The sequence below is a fragment of the Passer montanus genome, unplaced genomic scaffold, assembly GCF_014805655.1.
Source record: "Passer montanus isolate IOZ18808 unplaced genomic scaffold, ASM1480565v1 scaffold3, whole genome shotgun sequence".
In the NCBI taxonomy this organism is placed as follows: domain Eukaryota; kingdom Metazoa; phylum Chordata; class Aves; order Passeriformes; family Passeridae; genus Passer; species Passer montanus.
Window position 1 is genome coordinate 21235875 of NW_024367707.1, and position 15476 is coordinate 21251350.

General features: G+C 42.8%; 1 protein-coding gene across 6 annotated transcripts in view; it reads left to right on the forward strand.

The window, feature by feature from the left end:
• Positions 1–1816: 1816 nt before the first annotated feature.
• REV1 (REV1 DNA directed polymerase) overlaps positions 1817–15476 on the forward strand; it is a 53914-nt gene continuing 40254 nt past the window's right edge. For all 6 annotated transcript variants that reach the window (XM_039714152.1, XM_039714154.1, XM_039714153.1 and 3 more), the window contains exon 1: positions 1817–2053. The gene's annotated coding sequence lies outside the window, so the exon portion shown is untranslated. The remainder of the gene's footprint in view (positions 2054–15476) is intronic.

Consider the following 15476-nt stretch of genomic DNA (forward strand, 5'->3'; position numbering starts at 1 on the left):
TATTCTAGATAACATATATTTTCTAAACAGTATTTTTCAGAACTTTTTTTTTCAGGTAATATAATTGCTGATAAAAATTAGACTAAAAGCAGTCAGCAACAATGTCTCCAAAATTTTACTTAAAGCTGGTCAAAACTCTAGTTATTGCTTCCCTCTGGCAGTGCTTCCCTTGTGAAGACAAGTTTAATTAAAATACTGAGTGAAAGTCAAGCATTTGAGTATTTCTCATGAAGGTGCTAAGAGTTGTCCTATAAATATTTCTCAAAGTGAAATGCAGCAACCACTCTGGCTAAAATAGCTGGTGCTCAGCTGAGAGACAGACCTGAACTCGAGTTTTCCTTATCCTACAACTAGATATGGGTGCGAGGCTGGACATTCATTAAATTTTTGGTGTTATCACACAAAGCAGAGAAAAATAATATTTGAAATGGTAACATTTTTCACAGAACAGGACAACTGTGGCTATGCAGATGGAGAAAAGAAGGTTCCCCACAATCCCTTGTCTTACAGTGACAGCTTCATCCCTGGAACTAAATCCGTATGGGTCTGAGTCCATCCAACTGGCGTGGTTATAACCAAATTGGAGTTTGGCCTAATATCACTGGGGACTCCAAGCACATCTGTTTATGTGGACATAATTGTAGGACTGGGGCTATTTGCTATTTCTATAACAAATTCCATATACCAGAATCAGAAGAAGTCAATAGTAATTTTTATGTAAATTGCATAAAGTAGCACAGTTAACAAGACCGGTGTTTCTAAGTATTTCTCTCTTATTTCCCCTACATTCCCATACCACTGGTACACCTGCTTTCCTGTACAAAAATCTCCACATACCCTATATTTTCCCCCACAACTGGCCTTCTGTTGCTTTCAGCCTGCCCATGGATACACTTCAGAGTATCCCAGTGTACCGAAAGGAGGTTGCAACCAGGTGGGAGTTCACTCTCTTCTCCCAGGTAACTACTGACAGGACAAGCTGTGCCAGGGTAGGTCTGGGTTGGACATCAGGGGGAATTTCTTAATGGAAAGAGTTGTTAAATGTTGGAATGGGCTGCCCAGGGAGATGATCGAGTCACCATCCCTGGAGGTGTTCAAGAAACAACTGGATGTGGCACATAGTGCTAAGGTTTAGTTGACAAGGTGGTAACACTAAAGGTTGGACTTGACAATCTTGGGAGTCTTTGCCAATATAAAAGAGTCTGTGCTTCTGCAGTTAAAAATGCAGAATCACCTGGGAAGAGCCAGTGGGTGTTATTCCTGTATCCAGCACGCAAGGGGAACAAGCAGGCCCTTCTTCTGTGGAGGAAATCCCTTCTGCAGCGCGGGTGGCGAGGTCTGACCCTGCTGAGCTCCAGTTCATCCAGGAGAACCCAGCCTGCTCAGGGACAGGGCTGGGGGGTCACCCGGCTCCCGGCTCCCGGGCCAGAAGGTGGGCGCAGCGGGAGCCCAGGGCCTTCCCCACCCGCGTCCTGGCTGCAGGGCGGTCCCCGAGCGCGGGAGCTCCGGGCAGTGCTGGGCAGGGCGATGCCCGGGCCCGGGCTCCGCTCCCGTCCCGTCCCGGTACCGAATTCCCGCCCGCCCGCCCCTGCTTGCGGCGCGCCCCTCGGGCCGCCAGGGGNCAGGCGCTTCTCTCCCTGCGGGCGTGCCGCTAGGGGGCGCCGCGGCCCAGGGGCCCTGCCCGGGCCGGCGCGCGCCGTTTGTTGACCGCGCGGCGGCGGCGGGTTGGTGGCGCGAGACTCTCCCGTGACGCGCTCGCGGGAAGGGAAGGGGTGGGGGTGGAGGAGGGGCCGTGCCGGGGACACCGAGCGAGGTGCGGAGAGAGGAGGGAGAAGGAGAGAGAGAGAGAGCGGCCGGCGCTGGGGAGGAGGAGGAAGAAGGCGGGCAGGAGGCGGCGGTTGCGTGCGTCCGTCCGTCCGTCCGTGCCGGAGGGGGAGCCGCGATGTGAAGCCCCACACACACACCACGCACACACACACGCACACGCACGGCCCGGCAGGGCAGGAGGCAGCGGCGGCGCTCCCGGGAATGTGTGTCTGGGACGCGGCAGAAGGTGAGCGCTGGCGGAGCGGGCGCCTTCCCCCCCACGGCGCGGCGGACCCGTGGCGGGAGGGACGTGCGGGGGGCGGCTCGGGGACGGGGCGAAGGAAGGCAGGGAGGAAGGGAGGGGAGCGGGAGGCAGCCGCGGGGCCCGCAGCCGCTGCCCTGCCGCCCAGCCCCTCCCTGGGCCCGCGGCCTGGGCCTTCCCCGTTCTCTTCCCGGCGCGGGAACGGGGGGAAGGGAGAGGGGAACGCCGCGTTATGTAAGCGGCGCTGAGGGCCTGGGCTGCCCGCGCGGGAGGGGGACACGGGGACAGACCCCGGCGCGCGCCCGCGAGGCGCCGCGGGGGCGCGCCAGGTGTGCGCGTGTCCGGGCCACCCGCCCCTCCCGCACCTGTGCGTCTGTCTGTCTGTCTGTGTCTGTCACATGGGGCCTGCGCTGTAGACACAACACGGGTCCCCCAGGCAGAGCCGGGCGAGCGAGGCTGTGCCACAGCGCGGAGGGGTCACTGCAGGGAAATAGGTTGGAGGGGGAGGAGAGCGGGAGCCCGAGCCCCGGCGCGGCCGTGCCCTCTGGAGCGCTCCCCGCGCTGTAGCAGCGTGTATCTTGTCTGCGGTTTCCCGTGGTGTTTGTCACAAGTTGTATTTGCTGAGCAATAGTGCTGGGGATAACTGGTGTGCTGAAGGGAAGAGGGAGGACTGTGCTTGGTGAGTAAGCCCGTGCTTACCAGCACTGAGGGACAGTTGTGTTCACGTCTTGACCCCTTCCCCGTCTGATTTTGATGCTTTTTGCTATACAGTTACCATTGGCTTGACCTGTGATACTGAGCTAAAAGCCCCTGATGGAAAATGAGCTGTAGTGGCATGTTCACCTTAAAAAGGAAGAGGAGCATAGTATCACCAGCACGTTTGGGTTTTTTGGTACATAATCTGTGTGTTCTGTGCTGTAATATTCCATTATTTCTGGTGCTTTAATATTAAGATCACAGTCTTCAGAATGATAGGGCTGTGAATACTCTGCTTGTGTTAATAACTGTCTTAATGAAAAGATGAGTTTATGTTTATGTTGTGCATCTTAATCTAAAATCCAGGTCCTGCCTCAAATTTGACACCCTAATCCAAAGAAGCAAAACCAGAGGACTTTAATTTTTTAATCTGAATTCTTTATTCATTTAAATACAATTGTTTCTCAAATAGAACTGTTTTAAACAGTTACCTAATAACCATTAGTTGTGAGATTTTACAACTAAAATTTGTTTCTGGAATAGTCCTGTCTTACTCAGGTTTATGATGTTTAGCACAAATGAAATCCAAGATCAGACAGAAATCCAAATCTCTGACAAATTCCTTGCCATCTTGCCTCAAGCATGTAGTTATTACCCATTCCCACCATATTGGTCTTTCATTCAGTCCATTTCTTCTGCTGGATAATGTACCAAATCCCTGTTAGTAAATAATCCCAAGCTGTCACACTGGAGGTCACTGGTAGGACAGTGTTGTAGAGGCACAGTGCAGACACCTACCTTGTGACTCACTCATGTTTAACTACTTGAAGAAAGATTTTTTTTTTTAAAAAGCAAATTGCTAATAGGAAAAATTCATTCGTATATTTCAAGCCTCAATTTTAAAATGGTTGTAAATTTTTTTCCTGTGTACAGTATGTGTTTTTTTCACTACATTATTTAGCAATGAGCCCTTCAAACCTAAGACCAGTCCCTTTTTCCAGTGAATAGTACATACACTTGTACAGCTTGTTCTGTTGCAGTGATAGTGTGTTGTAGCAGAGTGCCAGTTTTCATTAGTTGTTTCTGATCCCTTGACCCACATGACTACTCAAAATTATTTTTATGGCAAATTTTCAGTCTTTCTACCATCCCTTTCATTTACTAGAGAGATTTTTTTTAAAAAAGTAAGAATTAAATCTGGTTTTGAGTAGGTAGAAAAAATTAATATGATTACACAGACTTTTTTTTAATAACCCTGGACAAGCAGGAAAAAAATAACTGGCCTGACCCTGCCATGTGCTTTTTCCATTTAATTTATTAGCTGTTGTTTATTTCATAGAGAATGGGGTTTTTTAATTCAACATTTTTCTCTTTTAATTAAAGGGGTATATTGTTATCACTGAGATCTCTGTCAGCTCTTAGGAGGTTTGCCTGGTGTGTATATATAACAAGGGAGCTAAATAGTCAAATTTTGAAACCCTTCATCAAGAACACAATGTAGATTAATTTTGTGGTAGTGCCACGTGTTTACCTAAGCATAGCAAAATGAGGGAAAAATTGGAAACAAACAGAAATTAGAGTGTCTGTGGAATTAACTAAAAACGTTGGAAGTAAGAGCGCAAACTTTAAGTGGATGCAAAAAATCATGAGGAATTCTTAGACACGTGTCATACAGTGTACTTGTGGGAGTGTCTTTGGGTATTTGTAGTGCTCTGCCCCGAGAGCAGCTTTTTACTCTGTTGTGGAAACCAGACAGCATTTAATTGGGCACACAGATGTCTCTAGGGAAGAGGGCCTGCCACGTCTGTGATCCCCTCACTCTGTATTTCACGTGGAATATCTGGTGCTCATAACATAGAAGTCAGAATTAGGAAAGGCTTCTTTCTCACTGGTTAGCAGAAGAGACGTGAGTGTTCAGAGGAGAGCCCCTGAATTCTGGGCTGTAATGATAACTTCCACTCCTGTGGCTTTTATTTCAGAATCGACTTAAGGACTGCTGCTAAGGAATCCACAACTATGAAATTCCATTAGGAGATACTTTTGGTTTGGTATATCCATAGCAAGGGTTGTATATTCCATATTCCTTGCTTTAAATGCTTAGGCAAACTGTGGTCCCTGAATTTCAGTGTTAGCTCTTGGGTAAAGAACTCCTTTCCCATCTCAAAGTTTCAGGTTTACCAGCTGGTATTCTGCGTGTTTGGTAGTGCTGAAACTGGTGGCTTGAAATCCAGTTACTTGCAGAAGTAAAGCTTAGCCATGCTGTGGTTAACTCTTCTGTTGGTTTTGCTTTTCCATTACCAGCTATATATAAATACTTTACCCGAGTCCCAGTGTAATGGAACTCTTGGCTGTAACCTCCTTATTTGGTTTGCCTCAATTAATGCACATCTCTTCAGTGTCTTGATTTATGAAAGTAAATAACCCTGGAAAAGAGAAAGGTGGTTTCTCTTATGAGGAGACACTGCTCAGGTGCCTTGCAGGTGCAGGTGGATTGGTTTGAATGCCAAAGCAAGAAAGCAGTGCAGAAGCTGTGCATAGCAGGGTCAAGAACTGCTCTAAAGTTTTTCTATATTAACATAGAGACTAGCAATCTTCTGGTAAGGTGGGGTCTCTAGTGAATTTTGGCAAAATCCTGGGGACTGTTGATAGTATGTTTTGTCAGGTTCTAGTTGTCAGTGAATATCCAAAGTAAAATAAAGTTTTGCCCACCATGTTCATGACTTCACCTCTTTGAGCTGACTCACATCAGGTGTTTGTTCAGGGCATTAGCATCTTGAACAAATGGTTGTGCTCCACTGAGGTCATTTTGGAAACCTAGGAGCCATTGCTTTTTAAAAGAAGTAATGGAATCACTATTAATTCTTACAAACAGGAACGCCCCTGACCCCATGGCATGTAAGGTAAATGATAGTGCAGTTTCCCAAGTAGTGTGAGTGTATGTTACCATTCTGTGGAATTGAATGCAACTCCCAGTTGAAGTAAAGGACTAAAATAATGGTTTATATTGAAAGGATACTGAATCTGATTGTTGTTTTCAGGAAACATTAGAGCACTCTGCTCTAATGCTGCCTTTTCAGTCATAATTCCTTGATTTTCATGCTGTAATTGCATTATTTGGTAAGCAGTTCCAAGAATCCGCTTAATAAACCAATAGTAGGGGAGAGGTAAGGTTGTAATGACTTCTTCCTGTAATTTCTGGCTGGTTTGAAGTTTTAAGCATTGCCCCTTCCTGTATCATCTATAGTGATTTTTAACCCAAGTTTTAAAATTGTAGCATTTGCTTGGGATAGGCCATTTGTGCTCTGTAGCCATTTTGTATTGATCTGTCTTCACTAAGCAGCAGTGTAACATTGCTGGTTTTATGTCAGGGGTGCTTAAAATACCAGCTTAGGACCAGTACCGGCCGAGAACACAATTCAGATTTGAGTTTAAATTAAAGGATCTTGAAGGATTACAGCATTTTTTTTGTTTTTCCCTATATTTTTCCAGGAAAATACAGAAACATGGTGCTCTTCTTATTTTTATCTGAATCTAGGAGGAAACTTGATAATATGTTGGGTCAGATCAGAAGTGTGTTTTGTTAACAGTAAGCAAACACACTGAAATACTTTCCCTTTGTGTTCTGAACTTCTGTAGTTTGTTGCCTTTAAAAAAATAGACTGTGTTTTTATTCTATTTATCTGTTGAACAGATATGGACTTTTAGCATCCTTGGTGTCCAGTGTCAGATAATCTTCAAATAAACTAGGCTATAGATTTTAAAATATTTCCATTTCTTTTGATCTCTCTGTTTGCTAGTTTCATCTGATTCTTTCTAGTCTTGTTGGTCTGAGTTAATAGAAAAAAAGTAGTATGTGTAGACTAAAGAAAGATGTAGAAAATTTGAGTAGAAACTTGAAGCTTCAAGGCTAAGCATAGAAGCCTTACGTTGTGAAGATTTTACTTCAAAAAAGATTGTGCAGCTTTGAGAGTTTCAAAGGCAATGTCAGAAAAGCTTTTGGGAAGTTGACTATGCAGTGTCAGTTGAAATTAAGTAATGTCATTCAAACACTGCTGTGAACAGAACATCTACCTATTTCAATACTGAATCTGTAGTTACCAGTTCTTTCTCTGGTGAAGTTGTTGAGTTCTTAGAGTTTTGCTGCCCATACATGAGTAAAGAGTCCTCCTCAGTATCTGACATCATCTACCATTTGTAAAGTAGATGCCTTCTTTCTCATTTTTCCTGAAAAGCCTGGCAGGATCAACGTGCTCAGTGATAACATTGGGTTGCCCATAAAGCAGAACTGCCTTGGGCACATCTCCTAAAAAACCCCAATGTCATCATGGAATAGTCAGGGTTGTGCAGAACCTTAAAGGTCATGTAGCTCCAGCTTCCCTGTCATGGGCAGAGACACCTTCCACTAGGCCGCGTTGCTTAGAGCTCTGTTCAGCCTGATCTTGAAGACTTCCAGGGATGGGGCATCCACAGCTTCTGTGGGCAACTTGTTCCAGTGCCTGACCACCCTTACAGGAGAGAATTTCTTCCTAACATCTGATCTAAACCTACTCTCAGTTTGAAGCCATTCCCGCTTGTTCTGTCCCTACATGCTCTTGTAATAGTCTCTCCCTTTTTCTTGTATTCTCCCTTTACATACTGGAAGGCCACAATTACATCACACTGAAGCCCTCTCTTCTCCAGGATGAATAATCCCATTTCTCTCAGCCTCTCCTCATAGCAGAGGTGCTCCATCCCTGTGATCATTTGGTGCCTCTTGTCTGGACTTGTTCCAACAGATCCATGTCCTTCCTGTGCTGGGAGCCCCAGAGCTGGACACAGCACTCGTGGTGGGGTCTCAGCAGAGCAGAGCCGAGGGGCAGAATCTCCTCCCTCACCCTGCTGCCCACACTCTTTGGATGCAGCCCAGGGTATGATTGGCTTTCTGGGTCATGCCCAGCCTCTCATCCACCAGCACCCCCAAGTCCTTCAGGGCAGTTTGAAGCCATTCCTGCTTGTTCTGTCCCTACATGTTCTTGTAATAGTCTCTCTCTCTTTTTCTTGTATTCTCCCTTTACATACTGGAAGGCCACAATTACATCACACTGAAGCCCTCTCTTCTCCAGGATGAATAATCCCATTTCTCTCAGCTTCTCCTCACAGCAGAGGTGATCCATCTCTCTGATCATTTTGGTGCCTCTTGTCTGGACTTGTTCCAACAGGTCCATGTCCTTCCTGTGCTGGGAGCCCCAGAGCTGGACACAGCACTCGTGGTGGGGTCTCAGCAGAGCAGAGCCGAGGGGCAGAATCTCCTCCCTCACCCTGCTGCCCACACTCTTTGGATGCAGCCCAGGGTATGATTGGCTTTCTGGGTCATGCCCAGCCTCTCATCCACCAGCACCCCCAAGTCCTTCAGGGCTGGTCTCCATCTGCTCATTCGCAGCCGGTATTGATTCCGGGGATTGCCCTCTCCTGGTGCAGCACCTTGAGCTCGGCCTGGTTAAACTGCACGTACCCTCTCATTTCACTGGGCACAGCGCTGGCCCAGAGCGCTGGGATTTGTTTCTGTGCCATTCACTGCCAAAGTGATCAGTCTGGGTAGCCAGCACTCACGTTGGTCAGCAACAAAGATCAGTTTGTTGTGTGTGCACATACATGCAGATACCCATACACACATGTGCAGTCAAATACCTAAATTCAGTCAAAAAGATGTAGTCTCTTTTGAAGGATTTCACCCGTCTTCTGGGCTGAAGTCTGGGGAAGCTGAAAGTAGTATGTGTCAGGTTTTCACAAGCACAGTTCCTCTGAAATTGATGTTAATAAATTCAGAGCATCCACAGGTTCCTTGCTTTGATCACCTCATGAAAATTTTGCAGTTATTTTTTAATAATTATACCTCCACTTACCCATTTTCGCTGCCTTGTTAAGTTTTTCTTTAGCTTTGCAGGGATGTTTCAGTTGTACCTGGAAAGTCTTAGACAGTCCTAAATCATTCAGCAATAGCAACTCTTCTACTTGTTTGGGAGTAGTGATCATGGGTTTACTTATGGTACCTGCTGACTTCCTGGCCTATGCCTTAGCATAGACTGCTTGAGGAAGACAGGAGTTGTGGACTGGATTGTCATAATGAGTGCACAAACCATGAACCTTCTAAACAACTTCTGTTGATTTATTAGGTAGAAAACTAACATCCCAGTCTTCATTTTCAAAGAAAAAAGAGATATAATTCTCCCTTCTCAAATATTATAAATAGCTAAATGGAGGGGATTGGAGGAAGGCTATGCAGCTCATAAGCTCATCTTGTTTATTGTTTTGGATACTCAAGTGCAAGAGACCATTTCCTCTTGGTGATTTATAGTGCCTTCACTGTGTTGGTATTTAGAGTCCTAATTTCACTAACTGTGTTTCTTATTCTGATTTTACTTAATGGTTTTTATTCTGGATTCTAGGCACTTAGAAGCTGGCATAAAGATTATGAATGTGCCAAGTCCTCTTGGGTTTGAAGCCCCAGAAGAATTTAAGCACAGAAAAGAAATTATTAAGCCAGTTGATGAAGTTTGCTGAATCTTATCATTGTATTGTGGCACTAAGAACCCTTGTGTGAAAGAAGTGATACTTGAACTAAAAAGTCAATTGAACTACCTGGTTACATATAGCAATGAACATCTGTGAAGAAAAGCTGTTCATCACTGGAGAACTCTGAAGGGGCTGGGGAGGTCATGACTTAACCAAAAAATGCAGAAATGTTGAAACTGAAGGCCAGTCTTCTGTAAGGAGAAGAAAAAAACAGGTTAAACCACTGCTTGTGACAAGCTGTAAATGGACTGTAGCTGCTACTGAGTGTTATTCCTAGAGGGGAATTGACAGTTGGTTTCAAGTTAAATCTGTCTTCCTAATTTTCAAAGAATTGAATTAACCATCTCAAACGCCATGTATAAAAGCAAAAATGATATATTGAAAACAGATTGTTCAAAGCTGGTGTGGATTGTGCAGTGATCCTGGTTTCTGGACCTCATGCTCATGCTTCAAGTTGTGACAGTTGAAACAATTGTCTGTCCCGGACTCCCAAGTTATTTGTAACAAGATACAAAGACTTGTACAGCTCTGCTATAAACAGTTATCTGCTGTACAACTTTTGTGCTGCTTGTTTAGCTAGCAAAAGAAATCTATTACTTGTTACTTGTGTGTGAAGTATTTAGTCCATGAGTGTACTGATCATGAAAAACTGATCTGAAATAGAGACCATTTTGAATTGCAGAAATAGTTTAGAAACTGGGTTAGTTTAGCAGAGTACTCTTTCTGGGAGACTGATTGAACTCAAAGTTCTCAGATTATAATTTCTTTGCTGTCAAGCTCAAATGAAAGTACGCACAGAACATAGTTTTAGAATAGTTACCTGCTCATGAGGAGTTGATTCCCAAGGACTTGGGGGTTTTTCTGTTTTATGTGAGTTTTATGATATTTTGCCTTCCTAGGAAATGCCGTGGATGCTCATATTTTAGACAAATTGTATTTCTAAATTTCTTATACTGTTTTTTCTAATATTTAAACTGCCCAAGATTTTGAAGTTTGCTGTTTCCTAATTTGCACTCTTATCTTTACTCACAGGACATGGAGGTGGTGTTGGGTGTTTTTGGGGGTAGCTATTGGTTCAAGCATCCTTCAGCTAATTTAATTTCTCTTGGTTTAAAACATCATCAAAGATTGAACTGCAAAACAGAACTTGCTGGCTGGTCCTGTAACATCAAGTGCTTGTAGTTAGTTAGTAGTGCTTAGCCTGTGGGGATGGGTGTCATAAGATGTGGAGTTGTTTGATTGTAACTTTTTTTTAAAGCCCTTACCCTATGGAAGTGGTAAGGTAGCCTATCCCGCTGGTTTGTTGCAGGGGAAAAAGCATAAGCAGCACTACTTAGTGAACAGTAGCCAGCTCATTGGGACTCTGTCTACATTTGTACTGCCATTAGTTACAGTCATGACCCAAAAGTTGGTTTCTAGAAATTGCTAAGATAATTTTAAGATCCCATCCATTCCTCTTTTTTTGCCTTGCTTTGTATCTGATGCTTTTGTAAGTCACTTTGTCTTGCTAAACTTGTGGGAAGCTAAACCATAAAATTCTGTCAATTTTCTGTTGATTTAGTGAGCTGAACTGCACATAGCATCAATGTGAGCATAGGGTCATGGGAGCTTGGAAGTACTGTAGAGGGTGGGAAGAAGGGATAAAGCCTGTTAGGCCAGCAGAGGCTGAAGAGCAGAATCATCCCTTTTGATATCAGTCAGCCAACAAGTTGACTCAAACATCTTATGAAACTTCACCCTGAGACTTTTATTTCTCGCCTAGAATAAAATTCAATTGCTTTGCTGTTTATGGAATAGTAGTGCTAACCCTGAATTGTCTGAAATCACAGGTGTTTAAGCATATAGTACCTTTAAAAAAGCTTTTGACTTTTTTGTGTATGCTCTTTTTGCTGGATTCTAGACTTCTTAATATGTGGTAGAAAATAGTTTTCTACGCTGTAACATCAGCTCTTTTCCAGAAGATTCAGCCAAGAATAGGACTCTTGTGCTTAGAACTGTGTAAACACATAAGATTTCTTTGCTCAAAGAGCTTGAGGACTAGTGCTAAGCAGAGTGGTGAGTTTGATATGGGAGCTGGAATGTAGGGGCATGAAACTCAAGCCACAGAATGCCCACTTGATGGAAAAAGCTTCTAAGCCCTGCTGAGCTGGGATGAGTTCAATCTACAGTTCAAGGAAAATATTCTGATACTCATTAGCAGTGGCCCAAGACACCCATATTTCTGCTGGAGTTACACATTTTATATAGGCTTGTGGCATGTGAATATGTTAAATAAATCAAGTTCTTTTGCATCAGAGGACAATGGCAGCATGTCTACTCTGGTCAGAAATGCAGACTAGCTGTTACAGTGTGTTATACTTCCATACAGCTTTCAGTTACCAAAATTGGATTATCTGGATTGAACGTTACTTGTGTGATGTGTTTAGACACAACTTTGTCAGGGTTATTTGTTGAGTCACAGAGCAGCCTCATTTTGCCTTTGGAAATAGTTCATAAGTTTTCTTGTAGGGCAGAACTGTGAAGTTTATATTCTGCCAGATTCAAGTTGGCTACTTGAAGAGGTAGCAAAAATGCCTCTGCACTGTGTATATGCTTGGCAGAGAGGTTGCTGAAACGTGTGACAGAAGCAGGGACTAGTACTGCACTGGAATTAAAAAGCTCATGACAGTCCATGTTCACTTCTTGCAGAGTCATTGCAGAATACAGATCTGTGCTCCCAACTGTTTTTCCCCGTAATAGCTGTGGTTTTGGTCATGGTTGGTCCCTTAGCCATGTTAACGAATTTGTGCAGAGAAAACTGCTCTGAAACAAGTTAGATGCTTTAAGAAAGAACTACAAGAAAGATGAACTCTTGTCTGAAATTGACTTGTTTATGATGGCTGTTTAAAGTCCTCTGTCTTGATTTCTACTCATCGACACCTCATCTACTTCCCACCTCATGTGCTTTTAACCAAGTGTTTGCTTACTCATCCCTTCATCATGATTCCTATAGGGGGAGTATCATACCATCCTTAGATTTACTTCACGAACCAGTGAGCATGTTTAAAATCTTCCTTTTCCTCTGGTTTAATATATCTTGGGCAAGATATTTCTCATGCTCATTTGTTCCTTAGGTTTCAGCAAGGCAGCTGTAAGAGGTTACCTTCATTTTCAAGGAAAAATTTACACTGTAAGGGCAAGTCTTTAGCAGAGAGGTTTCTCTGTAGTCCAGAAACCTTGGTTCATCATTCAGTTGCTGGAACTATAAAGGGAGAAACTAGTCTCCCAGGTATTCATATCAGCATTAAGAAAATAATCCGTGACCCTGAAAGGGAAGACTTGAGCCAGAGACATCTAGTAATCACTGAAGGACCATGTTCCTCACCTGTGTGTTCAGAATTTAAGTGAACTGGCTTAAGTGGACTGAGTCAAATTGCATCTGCTAAGGAAATGGTAAATCACTATCAGATGTTTTAAGTAGGCATTACAGCCTAGTTTCTCTAGTTTTTCAGGCTCTAGGAAGAGAACTTCTGAGCAACTGATATGTCTTGTTTTTAGCACCTTGACCTAAGTAGTTTTCTTTGATTTCTAATTTCAGTCAAACTAGGCGCATGATTCTGATTTTAATTGGCTTCACTTTCAGACTAGAGATCTTTTCTTTCTCGCCTTCCAGTGTCCTGAATAAAAATGAAACGTGTTTCAAGGTTTCAGCAAAGCTCACTCTTATGAAGGCAGTTCTTCAGTTTATCAGGCATTAAATCTTTTAGTTTAAGCAGAAGGTTGTTTTATAGGGGTCAGTTAATCACTGTCTTCTCAGTGATTAGAGTTGTGATGACTTAGAGTATGCATTTTGTGCAGTCTTCATTTTTTTCAGAGCAAAAGTTTATATTTGTATGAGGTTTTTTCTTTGATACTTATAGAATCATAGAACAACCCAGATTGGAAATGACCTCAAAAGAGTATCTAGTCCAAGCTTGCATGGACAGGGAAGCCTAGTTGAGGTTCTCTGGTGCACTGTCCAATTGCAACATGAAAATCTCCAGCGATGGGGACTCTGCTGGGTCCCTGCATTCCAGTGTTGATGGTTCTCACTCTATTTTTCTTATGTCAAGATGAAACTTCCTGGTGCAACTTGTGTCTGTTGCATCTTGTGCTCTCCATGTGGCTCATTATGAAGAGAGAGCCACTGGCATCTTTGTAGCCACCTTTTAAGACTTTGTCATCTTTTAGTAATAGGGAGAAAGAGTAATCATTAGTTAAGATCCTGGTGTCTCTTATGAGCTCATACACTGATATCTGCAGTATCAAAAAAAACCAACTAGATTACATTTTCATTAATAGTTTTTCTTTTTTCATGAACTTATGCGTTTCTGTTTTTCAAAGAATTTCTTAGCCAAAAGTGATAGATGTGAAATGCATTTCACTTCAGCCAATGGAAAAATACAAATTTTCTATATGAAAGATGTCATCAAGCCATTTTCATTATACACTATCTACAGGAAAAAAGTATCAATTTTGTATTTTATGTGGTCATCTGACTGATCTCCTCTTTTTCCTCAATGTTCTTTAAGAGTTCTGTGGTATCTATTAGATGCAATCCAAACCACTAAAAATTCATTTCAGCAGGCCTGATGTCTTGGAAACAAGTCTCTGGGTAAGAAATGCAGGTACCTGAGAAGGGGTTGCTTTGTTTTGGATGTTGGTGTAGAGCTCACCTCCTTGACATGTGATTGATCTTCATAATTGCACATACAACAACATGCAGTTGGTTGTGTATCAAGTTAGAAGCAACCATTAGCATAGAACCAAGTGCATCATGATCTGTCTTTGTTTGTGGAGGTCCTGAAACATAAAACAGATGCTCACCTTTTCAAAATACCTGCTACCTTCTTTGACTATAATTCTGTGGTTGCCTAACTTGGCATATTTGCAGTAGTCCATGAAAATTATAGTACTTATGAAAACTTCTGCCGTAGCTGTGTCTTATTTTGCAGTCCAGGGTGGTTTAACTGGCTATCAGAGTATGCCTGCTTAGTCCTCTAGGACAAAAGGGAATTAAGAGACAAAAGCTAGAACTCACTTTTGGCTAGGTTCATAAGAAATGGAATACAATAAATGAGGCAGTCTCCAAAGCAAAGCAGTAGAAGGCCTGGATAGGAAAATGACCAGAATGTGTTGTCATCTCCATCCACAACCGTATGTACTTTCTGGGAAGCTGGAGACTGAGTGAAGCTTCTGTGCTCTTGTTACTGGACAGTGCTGTGGATAGTCCAGAGACTCAAAAGCAGGCAAGGATGGAAATAAAAACAGTTTACTTCCTTCTGTGTATTTACTGTAGCTTTGCATGGTTTTTAGGGATAATAAAGGAACATAAGCCTTCTATTTCATTAAATATTTAATTTAAGACAGTCACCTTTTTTCATTTCAGAGACTTGTTTCAGGGACTTGTCCTGATCCTCTTAAGAGCTGATAGACCTAAAAGACTATTTCGTCTTTTTATTTTGAGAACTATTTTGGTTGGAAAGGGAGCGATGTAATAGCAGGCAGTGACCTCATGATCTTACCACATCATTAATCAATATTCTAAAATCAGTTTTTACAACAGCTATAGTAAATATGAATCACTTGGGTGCAGTGAACTGTTGGCCACACTCCAAGCATTGCTTTTCTATCCAGGAGTTCTGTTCTAGCCAGCTAATAGCTCATCTAGGGACACAGCTGTGTTCAACTTGTGGTCCGGGGATAAGTGTCTTGCATAAAGGAAAACTGAAATTTGGCTGGTTGTGTTTGTTTATTTATTTATTTATTTATTTAATGCAAAGAAAAAGCCTCAAAGAATCAAATCACAAACCTAACCATAGATCATACTAGGTCATTTAAACAGCTGGCTTTTCTTTGACCATGAGATCACCTTTGGTTTTTTGCTTTGATGTATTTGTGATGTATTGCATTACAGCAACATATGCTTGGATGTTTTATAATCAGCTGTAAATCCATTGGTGAAATTAATCCTGTCTCTAATACCAGGAGGTGGCTGCATCACACCGTGTCTATGGTATCAAATAGGAAATAAAAGATTGTTCATGACCTAGACAATAGTTTGCATGGATGTTAGCAGTTGTATTTAAGAACCTTTTATTACTCTTTTTTTAATAGGAGATGTATGATGAACAGAAAGGAT